This window comes from Rosa chinensis, chromosome 4, assembly GCF_002994745.2.
Source record: "Rosa chinensis cultivar Old Blush chromosome 4, RchiOBHm-V2, whole genome shotgun sequence".
Lineage (NCBI taxonomy): Eukaryota > Viridiplantae > Streptophyta > Magnoliopsida > Rosales > Rosaceae > Rosa > Rosa chinensis.
In genome coordinates this window covers 63,919,245-63,935,911 of record NC_037091.1, presented here as the reverse complement: position 1 = coordinate 63,935,911, position 16,667 = coordinate 63,919,245, and the positions used below count along the sequence as shown (strand labels likewise).

The 16,667-nt window shown below is 37.6% G+C and overlaps 1 long non-coding RNA gene across 3 annotated transcripts; it reads right to left on the bottom strand.

Annotated features, from left to right (window-relative positions):
- Positions 1 to 10,931: 10,931 nt before the first annotated feature.
- On the bottom strand, positions 10,932 to 13,107 carry LOC112200225. Of its 3 annotated transcripts, XR_005809432.1 has the most exons (6): positions 12,889 to 13,107; positions 12,703 to 12,804; positions 12,532 to 12,617; positions 11,812 to 11,853; positions 11,633 to 11,700; positions 10,932 to 11,442 (listed from the first exon to the last, which is right to left on the bottom strand). It is a non-coding gene; the product is annotated as an uncharacterized LOC112200225 (long non-coding RNA). The 3 variants fall into 3 exon arrangements; XR_005809430.1 differs by having other exon boundaries at positions 10,932 to 11,700; XR_005809431.1 differs by having other exon boundaries at positions 10,932 to 11,700; positions 12,549 to 12,617.
- Between the last annotated feature and the right edge of the window lie 3,560 nt (positions 13,108 to 16,667).

The following is a 16,667-nucleotide window of genomic DNA, read 5'->3' as shown; positions in this document are numbered from 1 at the left end:
ATGGGGTTGGTTGGGTTATATATATATATATAGAGTTGTTTGAACGTTTATAATATGTACGCGGCTGAAGTTTGAAAAAAAAAAAAAAAAATTGGGACAAAGTATTTAAGAAATCAAAGAAAGATGGGATAGAGGGGGTGATGGATTTTGAATATTTGACCGTTGAATGTTTGAAATGGTAAACGGAATACCGTCAAAGCTAGTGGGGAGTAGTACGTAGTGTTTGGAATTGATCAAAAATCAAAGGTTTGACGCCGAAAGCCGTCAACGAAAGGAAAGGTCGGTGGACTGACCGACTCTTAGGATTAGCTTAATTAATTAGACTCTTAAGAGTCTTGACATGGAGGACTGGTCATTATATTAGGGTTTTGAACTACACGCCCACGGAACGACGTCGTAAGGGTAGTGGCTTACGCGTAGGAGGAGGTGCATGCTGGACTGGGTCTTAGAATTTGAGGATGGTCGAAGGAATGAACCCGGCATCGACGGCATGCATGAATATTATGAAATACGTAGTGAAACTACCTTGAAAATTTCCTCACACGCAATTCTTGGCCATGTCTACGACTATGCAGAGCGTTCGTCAAGCATAGATTTTTAATCGAATGAGAAATTTTGTTAAAGAGAAAACGAAAAAAAAAAATGAAAGTTGAAACGAAGGGTGTTGGCTCATTGAAAATGCATGCACATCAAAGACATAAAATTGTGTTTAACTTCTATAACTCAAATAAGCCGTCTAACTGCCTTCCATGATCGAGGGAGCAGCAAACATGGAGCAAAATGCTGAAGGAGGAATAAACACTACAAGCCCACTTCAATGTCACCTGAGTTTCTTTCTCTATCTTCAGCTTTCTATGGTTTTCAAATTTCGGGATGCGCGCCAAGCGACTGTTAAGAGCTAGCAAACTAATTAAGCCAAGGAAAGTATTTATACTAAGAGAAAAATTCAGTTACCGTCCCCAAATTATTCTGCCAAGACTAATTTGATACCCGAACTCTCAAAAGTATCAATGTGATACCTAAAGACCTAAATTGGCATCAACGTGATACTTCCGTCCAAAATTTCTGACCGCGCCGTTTGTTTGCTAACGTGGCAAGCACGTGGGTCCAAAAAAATGGCAAAATCGACTTTTTACCCTTTTTTTTTGCTAATTCCTAAAAAAAGAAAATTTCAGCTACCATCCCCAAACTATGCTGCCAAGGCCAATTTGATACCCGAACTTTCAAAAGTATCAATGTGATACCTAAAGACGTATTTTGACATCGAAGTGATACTTCGGTCAAAAATCTCTAACGGCGTCGTCTGTTTGCTGACACGCACAAAATGAGCGTCAATCCCCAGCAACGGCGCCAAAAATTGACACGCTCAAAATGAGTGTCAATCCCTGACAATGGCGCCAAAAATTGACACGCACAAAATGAGCGCGTAATTTAACCCTGTAAAATGTCATCGTTAGTATAAAATAAGTAGGGATCGTTCTAACCGAGGATTGAGGGTACACCTGTAATTGTGTAAACAAATAAAGAAAAGTATTATTTACAAAAATAAAATAAAGAATATAAATATATACAATTGTGTAAACAAATGAAGAATTAAAATAATAAAGTATTATTTACAAAAATAAAATAAAGAATATAAATATATACAAGTAAACACAAATAAGGGGTTTTAAGATTTATAAAATTGAAAATTAAAATTAAATGAAATAAAGAAAATATAAAAACATATATACAAGGATGAAATGTAAGAAACAAATATCAAAACCAATTCCATATGATTAAACTCAATTCAAATCCTATAATTGATCATTTAAGTCATGAGAAAGAAGTCGATCATGTGAAACATTTGAAGCAAATGATTTCTCATATTTTACTTTCCTTTACTAATTAACCTAAGTGAAAGCACCTAGATCAATCCTATTAAATGATAGGAGCATTTTTTTTCTTTTCATTTTTCTTCTTCTTCTTCTTCTTCTTCTTCTTCTTCTTCTGGGATTTTGTTCTAGCCAAACCACCGCAAGCTCCGCTCCTTCTCCTCCACCCAAGAATCAAAGAAAAATGGCTTCTGCTTCTTCTTCAAACTCAGTCCTCTTCTTCTTCTCTCTCCTCCTCCTCTCTCTCATCTCCTTCCCCTCCGCCCAAACCATCACCAACGCTGCCATCATCCTCTCTAATTCCTGCTACAAATCCATGTTCTTCGCATTCAACTCCCAGCAGACGGACCCAAAACGAAAGTTTGGTGACACTATTAACAAAAAAAAAAAATCAAATCTTTCTGCACCCAGAAAACTGCTCTGGGCACCCAGAGACACCCATGTCTTCTTTTCCGCCAAAACCGATTTCCTTCTTCTCCGCTCAGCAGCTTTCCTCTTCCGGGGCAACCAACTGGAAAACTGGTTCGCTGCACACCAAATTTTGGTGAACCTTAGCTCCACCAACCATCTTCTTTCTTCACAGAGACTGTCACCCATTCACTAATAGAACCTCAATTCATCAAACCCCCTCCTCCACCGCCACAACCTCAGCATCCTCCTCCTCCACTGTCATCGTCATGTTAGTAACAACATATACCAAATACTCCGATCAAAATCACAATCATAAGGCCAAAGCAACTTATAACATGAATTCATGTATATAAGAACTAAAAACAAACCCAGCATAAACCAAAAAAGCAAAACCAACCCAGATAGCAATTGAGCACAATTAGATCAAGAAAAAGACTTGCCAGCTGGTACTTGGTACCTTTGGCTTCTCCCACACACTGTCAATTGCTCGATTTGGGTAAATTGATCGTTTCACTTTTTTTTGGGACCCACGTGCTTGCCACATCAGCAAACAAACGGCGCTGTCAGAAATTTTGAACGGAAGTATCACGTTGATGCCAATTTAGGTCTTTGGGTATCACATTGATACTTTTGAGAGTTCGGGTATCAAATTGGCCTTGGCAGAATAGTTTGGGGACGGTAGCTGAATTTTTCTCCAAAAAAAAAAGGGTAAATGGCTCATTTCACTTTTTTTTTTTGACCCACGTGCTTGCCATGTCAGCAAACAAACGGCGCCGTCAGAAATTTTAGACGGAAGTATCACGTTGATGCCAATTTAGGTCTTTAGGTATCACATTGATACTTTTGAGAGTTCGGGTATCAAATTGGCCTTGACAGAATAGTTTAGGGACGGTAACTGAATTTTTCTCTTATACTAATGTGTGGCACCTTTTTGTAATTAGAAAAACTTAGGGTGGAGATATCAAGTAATACGATAGGGGTGGGTCGGGTGACATTAACCCGATAGCCATGAGGCTGCCCTGACAATAACACAATTAAGATATGTTCCACGAGTCCATGGCCAATAACCATGGTTGCCTATCTATAATTGGTTTGGAAGCTAGAAGATCTGAAGATGTGTTTATGCACCGTCACTGCACTAACACTGACACATCTGAGCCCTTGATTTTGATCCAGATTCCATCTAGCCATTAATTGCACGTTATGATCTATTAGTCCAGTTAGTTTGGTAAAAATGTGTTTATTGGGTAAAAATAGCTTGGGCAAGTTACTTGGTCATAACCAACAGAGAGCGAGAGCTCTGTTCTCCAACAACAATTAACCTCAGACCTCAGCAGCCTCATCGGTCATAGCCTCACCGCCACCAAACAGCTAAAGGGCGTTGATATTCCTCCGCCAAAACCCTCTTGCTCGCCAGAAACCAAATAACCAAGTCCGCTACCTTACCGTAGAAGCCAGAGATTGTGATTTTACATAAGTTGCTCACATGATGTGTAAGATTATTAGAACAAAGCCCACAGATGGGAGAAATCTGATACCCAGAATATCAATTAGATCAAAACTCAATGAAATTGAAAACCAATTATAGCAACGAGTAGAGCTTGATGAGTCGACGAAGTTTCTCATCTCATGCTTCCTCAATAGTCACCGGAAAATGCCGAAAACCCCTTCAGAAAGCCTGAAGCTTTCGGGATTCAGTTCTCTCTCCAAGATCCACGAATGGGTGAACTGGTCCCACGAGAATGTCAGCGATAAGAGGGTGAACATAACAGCACCGTTTCGAAGCAGTGAAGTAGCCGGACGGCGAAATTCCGACCGGGTCGTTTTCTCGGGTCATCGGGTCGAGAACATGGTCGATTGCGTTGGACCAATTTTCTGGATATATGGACCGCTCAGATTGCGTTGCACTAATTTTTTTTTTTAAATTAATTTCTATAATTCTAAAATTTCGAAAAATTGTAATAAATAGCTTGAATGCCCAAAAATTTCTCGAAAAAGTCTCACGACCTCGTCGCTTTGTGTACTTTATTACCAAACCTTCAAATTGTAGATTTTACCTTAAGAAAAATTCAGGAAAAGACTCCCGAGCATTGATAATCTTTACAAAGGTTGAGAAATAAATCTCGAACAACCTCATCTTAGCAACTTTAATCTTTTTGGAGCTTGTGTTTAAAAATTTCCTTCTGAAATTTTTTCCTCATGATTCGGTTCTCCTTATGCGCGCAAGTTGCAAGTATAAGTGAATATAGGATTGATAGTTTTGGTCGATGTCGTGTTTCTCCAAATTCATTTTCCACGTTGCTGTTGCTTTTGAAAGGTCCAGATCACTTCATATGCGATGTACAAATTATACAACATTAGTAGGCAAATTGGTACTTCTTATAGTCTTCGAAATAAAAGTTGAAAAACTTTATTTTCGATCATTTTCACGTATTCATGACATATATAGATATACGTCATATTCACATTTTCCACCTACTTTAATTTTTCTGTAGCTCGCGTTAAAAAATTTCCTTCTTAAATTTTGTTTGCTCATGATTCAATTCTCCTTAGGCATGCAAGTATGGATGAACGTGAATATAGGATTGACTGTTTTAGTCGATGTCGTGTTTCTCCAAATTCATTTTCCACCTTGTTGTTGCTTTTGAAAGGTTCACATCACTTCATATGCAATGTACAAGTTATACAACATTAGTAGGCGTATTGGTATTTCTTATGGTTTGTGAAATAAAAATTGAAAAACTTTGTTTTTGATCATTTACACGTATTCATGACATAGTTATATGTCGTGTGAAAAAATTGAAACGGTTCATGATTGTTATGTTATCGATCAACCAAAAAGTTATATATATTACTTCAGTTGACAAAGTGGATCGAAGTCAAAACTATGATGAAATTAGATAAATTTTTTATAACCTACATATAATATTTCAATTCTCTCATCCAACCGTTGGCTTTCCTAGTTTCTTACAAATTGATAAAGTTGCTCTTTGAAAAACTTAATTGATAAATCTTTGGTTGTAAAAGTAAAAGTAACTTTGGTTGACTAAATGATTTGAAGTCTTTACGAAAATGAATTTGGTGGATTATTTTAATTTAATTTTTTTGAATGAAATTGAAAGTAGATAAATTTAATGAAAAATTTATTACTACTCTGTAAAATTTAAGAAACTAAAGTGGAATACATGGATATATTACTACTAAGGTAATGTCAAATACACATATTCTCCGACCCTATTGTTTTCGCTTTCTTTTTCCGTCTCCATTCCTTTATAGTTTTTGGCCCTATTGTCAATTACATGTGCACCCTCCCTACTATATATTACTACTCAAACAAATTTAAGGAATTAAAGTGAAATTATTGGAAATTGAGTCTATGGTTTTGATGATTGTTAAAGACCTCAAGAATATTTTCTGAAATTTTTTTTTTTTATGTTAATCTCTAATTTATGGACTTGATAATAAGGTACGCAATGGGACAAGTCGGTGAGAATTAAAGAATTTTTTGACTGCCGAACTATTTATTATGATTTTTAAAAAATTTTGAATTATGAAAAATTATTTTTAAGGAATAAAAAATTTAATGACCCAAGGGGCCCAGAAGAGTCGGCTCTCTCTACCCGTTTTCTCGACCAACAAGGCTACGATGGTGACCCGACCGTATCTCCTCCATTAGGAAACGTCGCGGCGGAGAACTGGTCGCATCTAACTCATCTTTCCATCGCCGATGTGCCTGTGGTCTTGGTTTGTCGATTGGTCAAGTGTGGAGGGAGAATCGGTTGCCGAGAGCTTTGGCAGCTCCGCGGTTCTTCGGCCTAGTTTTCCGGCGATTTGGTCCCCATTGGCGATGCTGCTAAACTTCTGTAATGGCCACGCTTTCTTATGCCAATAACCATGCCGGAAGTAATTTTTATCATGGTTGTACTTGTTGAGAATGTGTATAAATATAACTCCCACATTGAAAAAATATAACTTTGCTTATGAGTTTATAAGGGTTTGGGCCACTCCATCCATTGTCAATTGATTTTGGATGTGAACCCCAGATTACTTTATCATGATATCAGAGCGGGTTACCCATACATTTGGTTTCAGGATTGGCCACACGTGCTCACCGTCACCCAATATAACTTGTCCACGTGATTGGTTTTGGATGTGAACCCCATATTACTTTATTAGTACTTCCTTGTGATTCAATTATAATTTTGAATTCTAGTCACCTGCTTCATCTATACCTCACAACCCAATCATCCCGGCCTCTTCCCAACACTAGCTCCATGGTGTGGTTGCAATGGAGATCGATCTAGTCACTGGTCGACATCGATCAAGACTCAAAGAGTAGAGAATAATAGTTTCAGTTTGTTTCGACAGAGAGGCAGCAATTTTGATATGGTAACTTCGTTAGATAACGGCGTGTGGCTTACACGGGCTGTTAGTTTTGTCATTACAACTTTACTAACGGTGCATGGAATAAGCTCCCCTAGAAGATGACTTGGAATCAAATCCAAATGGCATTCCAAAGGAAAGTGATAGGAGCATATTTATGCAAAGTTATTATTATTTAACCCTATGCTTTTCTTTGTTAGTTTATATTATTTTTAGCTGATTTATTTGTTTTTGTGTTTATTAGGTTTTCCGAAGCAAATTAGGAAAAGAAGGCTTAAAGAAGGAAAGTGCGTGGAATTTTGATTCAACAAGGATTTTCGATGGATTATGACTTTTCTTTGAAGCAAAGAGTTAGAGATCCACAAGGAAACAAAGTGGAAGAGTTTTAAGACGGAATAAAAGGCTTTTAGAAGTCACAATCAAGGGCTACAACGCAGAAGAGAAGCAAGAAACCATTGAAGCAACTCAAGGAGAAGAAGTAAAGTTCGGAGCCTAGAAACGATCGATCGCTGGCATCTGACGATCGATCGTTTGCCCTGTTTTCCATCTTTTTGATTCTTTCTTCTTTCCAAAACTCATGTATTTCTTTTGTGTGTTTTCCAAGATGATGAGTAGCTAATTTTCTTTTAGTTAGGGGCTGCTTTCAGCCCTAGACATGGTATAACTATGATGTTGGTGTTTATTTAATAAGTTCTTTGGATTTCGGATATTCATTGGTTTATTGTTTGTTCATTGATCAACTTTGTATGTCTATTGATGGTGCGCAACATTAGTATGCATGCTAGGTTGTAAAGGTATGAGTGTCTTGTATGATCATCATATCTATTTGCATTCTAGAGTAGCGAGTGAATGACTTGAGCCGCATTCATATAAACCAACGTCTAGGTAGATTAGGACAATATCAGTACCAAAATTGCCTAGCCTTATTCATAATCTTTTAGACCTTAATGACTTCTAAGTGAGATCTGTGCGAAAACATCACTCTAGGTTCCATTCTAGAAGCTAAGTTAAGTTGAAAACATCATTCTCTTAACATACAAAGTAAGAAAGATTGATAGGTTAAGTACAACACATGTAACGTCCCGTATCTCAATTACCCGTTTACTAGTCATTTGGACGGTAAACGACTTTTATTTTCACTTTTATTATCGTTCCAGTACGTTTAGTGGCCCTAAAAGTCGACTTTTTGTTCGGGTCAAAATTTGAGAAAATGTTCTTCATGAAAGTTGTAGGGGACGTTAAACCGAGCGCGTGCATATGTAGTACGTAAAAATTGGACTTAGTATGTGAGAGTTATGGCTAAAAATGTAGAATTTACTGTTCATGGTAAGTTATATATATATGGAAATTACTGTTGGTAGATTTCTATTTTTGGAAACCTACCCAACCGGGTAACTCTTCTTTCTCTCTCTCCCCGACTCTTCCTCCCCTCTCGGCCGAATTCCTTCCCCTTCGATTTCTTCCTCTTCCGGCCGACTCCAGACGTAATCCGGCCACCCCCAAGCTCGGTTTCTTCCCCCGGTCACGTCTGTGGAGGTATCTTTGGACGATTTGGCCGGAAAAGCTCGGATTGAAGGAAATTCCTCCCCGGTTGCAATTTTGGGATTTTGCCGATTTCCGGCCATTCCGGCCACCTCCGGCCGCCATATTCCCATCGAAGGTACGGTTTTTGATGGTGATTATTTTCCCTAAGGTGGTTCGTTCCAATTTGCATTGTAGAAGCCGAATTGACAATTTTCCATTCTAGGGTTCTTGGAGCTTCGGGGCTTTCCTTCACCGGCTCGATTCGGCCACTTAGAGGTAAAATTGATCAATGTTGTAGTTGAGAAGTTGATTGGGTCTGTTGAGATGATGTTGTTGCCGGAATTTGGTGGTCATCGGAGAAGGTCGCCGCCGGCGCGTGGTCCCCACGCGCCGCCACTGTAGGTAGCGTGTGGTGGCGCGTAGACTTGTGTTTTAATTGTCGTTTTAATCCTATATAGCCTATAATGATTGTAGAATGTAATGCTTGAAGTTTGGTGGAAATTGGAGGATTTACAAATTGAGTTTAAATGATTAATTATTGATTATCGTGAATTCGATCGCTGGATTCCTTTCGAATTCACTCTAGGTATTGCATCAATGACAGATTAATGTTGGAGCATTAAGGATGGATATTGTAGAGGGTTGAGGAGTCGGATGTTAGGAAGGGGGATGTTTTGAATTTCCAATTAAGTATCGTGAAATTAAAATTCCGTCCTGTGGATTATATATATATTTATGATTGTTATCGTACAGGACGTGAGGAGGATTCCCTCGAGGAGGGTTCGGATCGACGGCAGGATTAGCCGTACACTGTGAGTGGACTTTTGTTTTTAAGTAATTGATGCATGCATTATTTTAAAAAAAATATGCTCTATTTATTCATCAATTTACATTTCGAGTATGAGATTATAAATTGATTTCGTATTATCTCATATTAATACTTTGATTATTGATTAGTTTCCGAAATTGCTTTTGAGTTATAATCTTAATGGTGAAATTATCTTATGTCCGAGGTGATTTCCGGAATTATTCTCTAATTATATTTTATTTCGATTTGAGACTTTTAAAGGAGTTTCAAAATGGGATTTCGATGGAGTTGTATTTCCTCTTTTTTTTTTTTATCGACTTCGGTTTTGGCATTGAGAATGCCTTGTTGTTGATTTTGGAAATGGATTTTGTTCCGGTTTACGAATAATATTATTTCTGCCTATTTACTTTGAATTTGAGATGATCTTGGCGTGCGGGGTCACGTCTTTATACACTTGGATTCTTATTTCGTGAGATGTGTGGGGAAACTATACAGATTTATTGGCTTTCTACGATCTTCTTCCTCACCATACGCGGGTCATGTGAATAGGTCTCCTCCTCACTTACTTTGTGTTTGTGAGTGGCAGTGAGGTAGCTTTCTCCTCCTCACGTGGGTGGTAGTAGAGGTGATATTCTCCTCCTCACACAATCTATGTGTGAATGGAAGTTGAGGTTATTAGTTCTCCTCCTCGCACAATCTATGTGTGAGTGGCAATCGAGGGTAGGTTGAGCCTGAGGGGCTCCATTCCCGTATGGTGAACCCATTTTCCCCATGTTCTTTTGTTGTTGTTCTTGACTAGCGGGGCTAGTCGGTCTTTTCTTAATTATTGCATGCATCGGGAGTTTTATTGAGATAAATGTGGAAAAGTATAAAACCCTTTTTCTTTCAATTATTTATTTTTGTCCACTCACGCTAACGTTTTTATATACTTTTTCCTGGGCCCTTCGGTTTCAAATGCCCAGTTCGCAGTGTAGCTGTTCGGCTTTAGGAGTTGAGGCTTAGCACCACCGCTGTCACCTATCCCTCGTAGGTTACTTGCTAACCTACTATGTGTATTGTTATTCTTTTGGTTCTAGACTGCTCTGATAACCTTGAGATTCTGTGTATTATTATTGTAACCTTTGACTTGGTTGTAATTTTGAGTTAATTGGATAATTTGGTACTCTAAATTGTGAAGTTGTGCGGTTTTGGGAGCAGGGTGGCTCCAGGAGTTTTGGGAGGGTTGTTTAGAAGTGAAATTGAAATTCTACAGGTTATGGGTTACCCATTTTTAAGGAAGGTTATGCCGAAATCTTTGGTAAACCTTCTTTAAAGGTGGGTCCCGCAGGGCCACTTCGGATTCCAGGGTGGAATCCGGGGCGGACCCTGTCAACAAATCATTGGCTTAGCTTGAGTAAGGATATCTGAATGAATTGAACATGTTAGTAAATACATCAGAGGTGTAATCATTGTCTAGTGGTGAGAAGTAGTTCCTAGCTAGTTTTCTCATATTTGATCAAAACCAAAATCCCAAAATCTTTTTCTTTTTTCATTAGTCTTCTGTCCTTCGTTTTCTTCATTTTATTTAGTATAGTAATTCAACTTCGATTACCCCCAAATTTTGTGTGCGTCTTTGTCTGTGTGTCTAGTTAGTGTATATTTAATTTTAGGGCTAAAGTCTGTTTAGTCCCTGTACTATGCCTCTCTCATCGTTTCAGTCCCTGACATTCCAATTTAATCTGAAAAGTCCATGAGGTCTCAATTTCCATCTAATAGGTCATTTCCGCGGGAAATTAGGAATTGGTCTTTGTTGAAACGAAAAAATTCGCACATCCAATTACAACGAGGCCCGTCTATGTCAGGAAAATATGAGTGCTTTATTTAAATAAAATTAAAAGCCTCTCATGAAAACAAGGATGGACAAAGTTGATAGCTTTTAAAACTCTAAGCCAAAAGAAAAAGCACAAGAGTCATTAAGCTGGTCTATTGGATTTTTACAAGACGTCAGAGTTCTTGTTTTGTCAAGATATAAATTACAAAGCAACTACAAAATACAAGAGTTGTAGTCTTCACGGAATACAAGTTCCCCAGGTAGTTCACTCCAAGTTGAACTCTAAAACTCTATGTTTGATACAAACCAAACTCATGATCGTGGCAATATAAAAAGCACTGCATAAAGACAAAAAAAAGGGAAGGAAAGCAAAGGGGACAGAAGAAGCCGCAGCGTGCTCCATAGGAATCAAAGGTGGAGGATCCGTCTGCATCTCTTTATGGTTTTACCACTTTCAAAGCTCCAGTGGCGGTACCTTTAGGTGCCAATACTGTTTCAGAGCTTCATTCGGCGTGCCTTAGGGTGCCGAAACTGCTTTCAAAGCTCCGGTGGCGGTGCCTTATGGTGCCAATACTGTTTCAGAACTTTGATACGGCGTGCCTTAGGGTGCCGATATTATCCTCAAGTTTTGGCTGTTTAATACACCGAACTGTTAGAGGGCCCCTTATAATCACAGGAACTCTGTCAATTCCACTTAAACACCACATATAATTACCCCCTGCATCCTTTCAAAATACCATAGCCAAAAAGAGCCAGTCCCGATCTCCATTCCAAAACACCTATTCTCAAAATAGCCAATGGGTAAATAAAAGAAGGCCTCACCCTTGAGTTTAAATCCTGGAGTTCTGATACTTGGCTACGGTATAGTCGCTGTTCTTGTCTCCGGCCACCTGTATAGCCAGGGAGAGAGGCTATCAAAATAAATACAATTCTGCAGCAGACTTTAAATTTAATGTCTGCAAATAAGTTGAAACAGCTGATACTCTAAAGAAGAAACTCACCTTTAGAATGCTGTGACTACTATCACCTGGTCCGACTTGAGCCTGCACAGGAAACAAACTTGTTAAAGTTAAATACAAGCTTTGAAGCATTTAATTCCAAGAACAAAGCTAAAATAGCCAAAGAGACAGTCTGAGGCTTTTAACATTGAAAGATGACAAACAAGAAAGAAAGCTGGGTAGTGGGATTGCCAGGCAGGTCACAAGTTGTCAAAACTAATCACACTCTTTGTGGCAGCCAATTCCAAGACAAGTTTAATGGACAGGTTCTTATATTTGCAAATGATCAAGACAACCAAATGAGACAGACCAAGACTTGATCTCAAGGGTTGACAAGTATGTGTTCGTGGGTGCAGTGTGTCAAGAGAGTGGACTGACAAGAACCAACTTGAAGGTTTAATTGGAGGCAATTTGGCTCATTGTTCATCAAAAATGTGTTGAAAGTGCACTATCATTCAGGGCATATTCCAAAGCCAAATTAAATCTATTCAAGGAGAGGGCAACAGGTCCTGAACCAACATTATTGCAAGAAATATCCAAGAGGTGCCGACATGAGAAAGTAGAGGAAGAAATATCTTGGTTTGTGATCTTACAACCAAGTATGAATGTTTAATTAATCATGCATTCTCTCTGTGCAAGGTGTGCTGTGTGCAGTACCACCACAAAGAAGAAAAGACAAAAAAGAAGCAAAGTTAATAATAAAAAAAAGGAGCTAGTCTTTACTTCCAAACCAGACGCACCAAAACAAAAGCAATATTGGGAGTCCAGAGGCTTTGACTACCGGACTACGACAAGATGTAAAGTTTCCCCTGTAACAAAGAAAAAGGGGTTAATCGCAGGGACTTATCGGTGGGAGCAAGCATTCCCTCTTCAAAATTATGCTCACAAACGCACCTGAAGAGTCAAAGCCAGGAGTATTGCTTTCGCAACCCAAGGTGTACCTTTGCCTTGTTCGACCTCACAACACCAGAAAACAATATTCAATTCCCCGAGTCGCTGATGGGAAGAACCAAGAAGAAAATTTCAGTTTTGTTGTACACAAATCAAACAAAGGAGTGAAATGAAGGATGCAATCCTCACCCGGTTTGTGTGCAGAAATCTCAATTGCAGGCTCTGAAATCCTCCTTGGGCAAGAATATAATTGCGACTCTATCTTCAATCCCATCTCCAAGTTGATTTCTGTCTTCAAATCCAACTCCAATTCAACCTCGCAGTAGATCAGTATTGAGCTCGTGTTCTACCTGGTTTGGGATAAGATGGGGCGATATGCTTGGAGAGAAAAAGAATAAGAAACAATGAAAAGAAGAGGAGAATTGAAAGTAAAAAGAAAAAAATGAAATTATGGCTGGGTGTCCTTATCAAATTTGGGACTCTGGGAAGATTGGGCCTTTGAACAGTTCGATGGGTGCCTGGGCCTTCGAAAAGTCTCTCTGATGCCCAAAACAAAAGTTCGATATACTTCCCCGAATTCTTTTCAAGAAAAATTGAGACTCGGAGTTCACTCGCTACATTGGGTGTCCCCGTATTAAATTTGGGGCCGAGAAAGCTTCATGGAGCGAGGAACATGATTCGCAAGGATACAAAAGAAGCCCATTTCAAAATTTGGGCCCGTTGGAAGAGTTCGGCAAAACATGACGCTATGGGTTTCCATTTCCAAACACCCAGGCTTTGGTTTCGTTAAAGATACTTCGGAACCTAAAAAATATCTTTCTGGTACAAAACCAAGAAAAATCCCAAATTCCCAAATCTTCAGAACTACAATGGTTTGATCCCTTCACAGGGTATGTAGGCAATCTAGCGACCCACTAGATGCAACCACAAATTCAAATCGAATCCCTGACTCCACCAGTCAAATTCACCCAAACACCAGAAAAATCAAATCATTCCCAAATTACCCAAATACAAATTCAAGGGCTCTAAACCCTCAAAAATATCTCAAACACGAATCCAAAAAATAAATGGGTCATCTACCCATTTAAATCCCAAAGGCTGGAACTACATGTGGTTTGATCCCGCAAGGGTATGTAGGCAATCTGGAATCAAATAATCTAGATGCAACCGCGTCCTAAACACTATTCCTATTCCAAAAATCCAAGCCTTCCAATGGGTCATTCACTCATTGGAACTCTTGAACTACGAGTGGCTTGATCCCTTCCCGGGTACGTAGGCAACACATTGGTTTCTTTATAAATGGAATCAAAGGGTGTTCTCTTGCAACAAGAGATTGTAATTAAGAGACACATTCTGTCTTGAATGGGTCGAACCCGAAATAATTAAAACTCTATTCTGTTAATGAATATGAGTGAAATTACGTTGGGTGACATTTTCACTTTGTGCAATTTTTTGCCTAACAGTCTTGGATGAAATGTCCAATATACCCCTCAGTTCTTTCTTTTTCCTTTTTAATTTCTTTTTTTTCTTTTTTCTTTTTCCTTTTTAATTTCATTTTTCCTTTTTTTATTTTTATTTTTTTCCTTTTTCCATTTTAATTTCTTTTTTCTTTTCCTTTTTAATTTCATTTTTTCTTGTTTCTTTTTTCTTTTTCCTTTTTAATTTCTTTTTTTTCTTTTTCCATTTATTTTTCTTTTTTCCTTTTTCCATTTTAATTTTTTTTCCTTTTTCCTTTTTAATTTCTTTTTTTCTTTTTCCTTTTATTTTTCTTTTTTTCCTTTTTCCATTTTAATTTCTTTTTTCTTTTTAATTTCTTTTTTCCTTTTTTTATTTTTCTTTTTTCCTTTTTAATTTCTTTTTTCCTTTTTTTTTTCTTTTTTCTTTTTCCTTTTTAATGACCATCGTATTCTGTTGCATCAGTAGCACCACGTCGGCGAACTAATCCAGATCGACCCGAAACCCCAATTCTTGTTCTCCACGCCAGCGGCCATTTTTCTTTTCCATCACTATTCTTCTTCTTCACTTCTGGTTTTTGTCAACTTTGCCATCAAAAACCACCATTTCAACCAAACTAAAAATCCAAATCACCATTTTGAGCAAGACCCAAAAACCTCAAAGTTTGAAAAAATGGTAATTTTCAGTGAAAAGTTAAAAAATGGTAATTTTCAGTGAAAAGTTTCCAAATTGAGGCTTGATGTGGAGAGAGAAAGTGGGATTTGAGTGGGAGAGAGAGAAGTAGGCTGTGAAAACAAGAGGGGAGTGGTTTAACGGCGAATTTCCGAGCTGATTGGGAAACAGATGGGTTGTGGAGTTTGATCGGAATGGGATTGGTGGGTTGAGGAAGTAGAAAGTAGGCAAAATGAAAAAGAAAAAAGAACTTAAAAAGGAAAAAAATTAAAAAGGAACAAGAAAAAAAGAAGAAATAGCAAAAAAGAAATTAAAAAGGAAAAATAAAAAAGGAAAAAAAGAAGTTAAAAAGGAAAAAAATGAAAAAGGAAAAATGAAAAAAAAGGAAAAAAGAAATTAAAAAGGAAAAAGAAAAAAAGAAATTAAAAAGGAAAAAGAGAAAAGAAAAAAAAGAAATTAAAATGGAAAAAGGAAAAAAATAAAAATAAAAATAAAAAAAGGAAAAAGAAAAAAAGAAATTAAAAAGGAAAAAGAAAAAGAAAAAAGAAAAAAATTAAAATTGAAAAAGGAAAAAATAAAAATAAAAAAAGGAAAAATAAAATTAAAAAGGAAAAAGAAAAAAGAAAAAAAAGAAATTAAAAAGGAAAAAGAAAAAAAGGAAAAAAATAAATTAAAAAGGAAAAAAAAGAAAAAAGAAATAACTGAGGGGTATATTGGACATTTCACCCAAGGCAAATTCCTAATTTCCAGCGGAAATGACCTATTAGACGGAAATTGAAAACTCAGGGACTTTTCAGATTAAATTGGAATGTCAGGGACTGAAACGATGAGAGAGGCATAGTACAGGGACTAAACAGACTTTAACCCTTAATTTTATAATTTTTGGTTGAGTCTAGGTATAGTTTTATTTTTGTCTTTGTCTAGTGTCTGTTTTGAGTTTTCAGAATTTGTTTTGCAATTGTTAAGCCACAATCCTCTGCGGGAGACACCCTCTTTCCTATACTACCATCGATAACCATTGAGATTGCAGGGATTTATTTATACGCCTATTTTAAGTGTATCAGAGAGCTTGTAGCATCTGTATCTTGCTCCACGTGTTTACCGAGCCTATATATCACTAATGTATTAGAACCGACCACCACTTAACAATAGTATTTGAAAAACTAAAGATATCTCGTAAATAATTATGATATTACAGACATTTGCTTCCAATTCCAAAAGTGCAACAAAATTCCTCTCAAGTGAAAGTGTAGACTTTCAATATATTGATCGAACTCGGCCCCAAGTAGCATGTCAGATTGTAAACCCTAGATTTCAATGGTTGCGCATAGGGCATCCAGAAGATAAAACTTTAGCTAGCTTCCACGCCAAATTAACACCACTCATATCTTCACAGTCGAGTATTCAAATAAATAGACCCATGACACGACCCCTTCCTTGGATTATGTGGTAGGTTCAACGACCCCGAAATTTTTGGTTTATGTGGAAAGGATATATAGGAAAGTTAGTTAAAAGAAGAAACAATGAATCCAAAGTGGATCCAAAGTCACACTAGATGCAAATTACTGCGTAAAATGTGCAAAATTAAAACTATGTATTGGAAGGTCATCATCAAGATTTCAAACGGGAAAATGATCATTTACTTGATTTTAGGCTAAAAATTGCCCACGTGCTCCACCAACTGTTTTTTAACCCCATTTACCCAAAACACTCTAAGGGATTATTTCCCCTTTACCCAATTACTTTTTTTTTATTTTTTTTTTTGAGACTTTTTTGTCTTTTCCTTCTTTTTCACTTAGAGGGAGAAGTCATCCTCCATCTTGCCGGCCTCCGGTGACCAG